This window comes from Phalacrocorax aristotelis, chromosome 2, assembly GCF_949628215.1.
Source record: "Phalacrocorax aristotelis chromosome 2, bGulAri2.1, whole genome shotgun sequence".
NCBI classification, from domain to species: Eukaryota; Metazoa; Chordata; class Aves; order Suliformes; family Phalacrocoracidae; genus Phalacrocorax; species Phalacrocorax aristotelis.
The window spans coordinates 130,013,273-130,017,564 of record NC_134277.1 but is presented as its reverse complement, the minus strand read 5'-3'; positions in this window follow the sequence as shown (position 1 = coordinate 130,017,564).

Genomic DNA, 4,292 nt, shown 5'->3' with positions numbered 1-4,292 from the left:
CAGACATTGGGAGAGAACAAATATCTAGAATCTGGATGATATATTTCAGTAGAAGTGGTATCACCAAAACTGCCTATACCAAGTTTAAGCATAGATTTATGGTAAGTAGTATTAATTTGTGTTGGTATTGGTTGGATCATTTAGTTAACTCCTACTTTGTTGCTTTAGCAGGAAGGTTTTAATCTTTCACGTCAGGCATCTTTTATTACTTTTCGAATGTTGCGTGCATTTGCATTTATTTCATTTTATAAGTAGATTGTACATGCAGCAGCCAAACTTGCATGAAACCTAAATACATATTACTCCGTACTTCTGTTTTAAGGTTTGACATAACGTGCAACAAATGCCATGTTTATCTTAGTTTTTGTTGTACCACAAACTTTTCTTTTATGTAAGAGAATTTCACATACAATACAGGCCATATTAATGTCAGAAATAAAGCATCTATGTACCAGGTTACTGTAAGTGCCTTTTATTTGAGAACTTAAACATACAGTGCTTGTTAAAGCAACATGTATGTATGTGTGCATGTGGAACTGCAAGAACCCTACCTTTTCTGGACAGGCAGAGACAAACAGCAGTCCTGGGAATAAGTGGGTTACCCAGCAGGATGGAGCCCCTCGACCATGCTTCAACCCAATCAACTTGTAAGCCGACTTGTATTTGGTTAACAGTTTGTATTTGTCTCTCAAAGCTTTAACACCAATATTTATGTATTAGAGACAGTTTTGAGGGATGAAGAATGTTGCTAGTGTAAAGCTTTTTTACATTCCTTTCATTTGTATGGTAGAAGGGATATTTTAGTAGGTGTGCCTGGGTCTTGGGAGGTCAATGCAAGTGTAAGCTGTACACGGTGATTGCTTTTTTCCTAACTAGCACTCACAAACATGTAACAATCTGAATCAGTGTTATACTTTGACTCTTACTTTGCTAGAAACATGGGCATTCAATAAATAATATTATTGCCTTCCCCAGTTTCGTGACAAAATACAAATGTCAAACAGTTAAAATAAGATAGTCTGTTGAAGGGAAAGGACAAGAGGGACTAACGCAAGCCAGTTCTTCAGAAATATGTCCTGGCAATTTGTGTCACCTAGCTCTAAGCTGGATAGGCAAACTGTGACTGTTACTGGGGCTTTGCTGGGCTTCTGGCTGTCGTAGCCGGATGGCTGTATGTATGTGCTGCAGACCCGTTTCTGTTTGCCCGCGTGAAGCTTTCCATCACTTGGGACAAGTGACGTGGGCTGAGTGTAGAGCCATTTGTTCTTGTGGCTGGCTGATGACCTCGGAAACTGGGGTTTCCGATGGTGGATGAACATGGGGTCTCTAGTGATGTCACTAGGTCATTTTTCCATGTCAGCTTTGCTCAGTGAACAAAAGTAGAGCAGAGGGACAGCCAGTAAGCCCAGCTTGGAAGGAACTACAACCGTAAGTTTGATTATATGAAGGCTCTGGAAGCTCTACTTGGAAGAAATGGTCTTTAAAGAATTGATTGGTGAGAATAAGCCCAGTTCCCACTGCTATTACTCTGGTTTTATGCGGGAGTATCTACTAGTTGCAACGAACTAAAATGGATGCAATGTTGTGAGTGCATCAAGCTTCATGAAATAAGGGTTTTAACGCTGGATATTAACTGACCACTGTTGCATCATAGTTGTGACCAAGGTCCAACACAATGGAAGCAACAAAAACAATCTGGAACTGATTCTTGCATTTGGTTTTGTGGCAAACATTCAGATAAAGTTTCAGTACCTAGGCAGAAAATACACTGATGTGATGCTAGACCTCATTTAACTTTTTTTTCCATTAGTTTCCTTAACCTGTAAAGCTGAAGCTTTACAAGCTTAAATGCTTACTTTCATGAAGAAGCTGTGGATTACTGTTTCTGTGCCAGCTGAGCCAAAAGATCGGTCCCTCTCAAAGCTGCAGCGTGCTGGTCTGTGTGGCTTCCCCTGGAGACAGCCAGCTTATCCCTTGAGTGGGTTGGATTCTTGCCCTGCAGCTGAAGGGAACAATAGGATCCTTGTAGTTCTGCTAGCACGATGTGCTGGAAGAACAGATAAGCTTTGGACGTTTATACATAACCTTGCATTCTCACATACAGCAAAAATCTGAACACTCATACCCACTGAATTCCACCTTAATGATTATGAAGAAGCGTCAATAGCGCAGCTTCTGTTTCCATCTGGAGTAAGAGATGTGCAATATGGCATTCTTCAGTATCAGCTTGTGTTGGTGGTTTGGTTTTCTTCTTTAATTCCACTTTCTCTTCTGCTTCATTGCAGTGTGTGTTTTTTGTGAGGTGCAGAACTGAAAGGAGTCCTCTGACGGTGCTTGCTGTTGGACTGCATGACCCCAGTGATACAGTTGCTATTGCAACGGGAATTCTGTCTACCTGCTACTACCTTTTACCGACATTTGGGGGGATTCTTTGGGTTTATTTTTAGAGAGTCCTCTGGATTATTTACCTGACTTCTGAGTTCCTGTGTCATCACACCCTCTGACTACAGAGAAGATGGATATTAATGGCTTTAGCATACCCAAAGCGGGAATGGGCTGTGTATTGGCTGGCAGTGATGTATGTCTGTGACTGTCCTGTGTCATATTCTGAGGGGAAAGGGTGCTTTTGTCTCTTGGCAAAGGAGAATTCTGCTTACTCAGCATTTAGTTACTCACCTACTGTTGGCCAGTTGCTTGATCTTAGTTACTCCTTGTAAAAGTGCTGCTTGGTGGTTGCACAACCAGCAGAACTTCAGAGTACGCTGTAGCGCATGCTGTGCGCTCTGCTTTAAAGTGGTCTATCCCATAGGTTAAGAAATATTTGCAGAGTTTTCTGAGGGTATCAAGTTCTTACACTAGCAGGTATTAAACGAAAAATAATTTAAAAAAAAATCAATAGAACATACCCATAAAACAGAGAAAAGAAAACCCAGAGAAAGACCATGCTCATAAGCAGTGATATGAAGTGCCTCAAAAGTCTTTGTAGGAACTACATGAACAAAATGAGCTATGCACATACATTAGATGGAAAGACAAAGTTTGGAAAAGCAATCAGCTTTGTAAATCACAGCAGTTGAAGATGTGTTTGCATGTACATGTAGGGATGAGTTGGCTTGATGCTCTCACCTTAAAGCTGAGCAGCGTACGGGAGAACAGCATCCTTGTTTGCCTACTTCTCAAGCTGGCAAAACATGCATTTGGCATCTTGGAGCCAGAGAGGACTGGCCCAGCACCAGGGCTCGGGCTGCGCCACGCAGCAAAGGGGAAGCGCGTTAGCTGCGCTGAGCGACGGGCCCCAATAGCCGGATAAATCAGCTGCCAGCTATTTACAAATGAATGCCACGTTCTCCTCAGCCATACGGAAACGAGCGGATCACCGGTGTCTGGAGGGCCTGTGTCACCAGAAGTAGGCCAGTTTGTGCGTCGTCCTGCGCTGGCAAACGGCCAGGCTTTGTGTGCTCCAGACACCAGATGGGAAGCAATTATGAGTGTGACAAGCAGGTCATCTGGCAGACACTCTGTGGACCTGCTGCCGCATAATTTTTGGCGGGAAAAGGAGAGCTTTTTATTCCCCCCCCCCCCCTTTTTTTTTGTTTTTTTTTTTTGTTATAATACAACCTCTCCTTGAGCAAACTTACAGTGACTGGGTATGGAGCATCCTGTGTTTGCTGAGTTCATGCTCCCTTTGTGCCCTTGCTGGTGCATACCAGAGTGCAAGTGTTTTAACTTGGCCAGCAGTAAGCAATGGTTACAATTATGTTTGTACATCGTATAGTTTGCAAATATGGCCTGCGGTGCTGGCACAGATGTTTTAGCAACTTGGCAAGCCAGGCCGGGACAGGAGGCCTCCAGCCTAGGACAGGAGAATGAGGGAGCCTGGAAACTCCTCTGGCATGGACCTGGTTGTCCAACAGGGAGCCTGAGGGAGAAAGAAAACCCAGCACTCTTCAAGACTTCCCACTTCCCTGTAGGGCCAGGTGGAGGGGGTGGACCTTTTGGCAGCTGGGGCCAAGACGGGACCTTGTCAGTTTGTCCTTTGACCGTAGTCACTGGCTTGTGAAAGGGGAGTTTGCAAGCCCAGACAAATCAGCTTAGCTGGCTCCAGCTGAGTGTGACAATACAGTCCCTCAACCGAGAGCCTGTTGCTAATTGCGTTGGGCAAATGTGTAAAACGTATTACATCTTCCATTGCTTTTGTCCGGCCAGCTGGGGAAAAATGGCAAACGTGGCCTGGGTCACCCAAGGTCACGCTTTCAGGGTGCAGCTGGGGATGGAGAAGGTCTGAGCGGGCA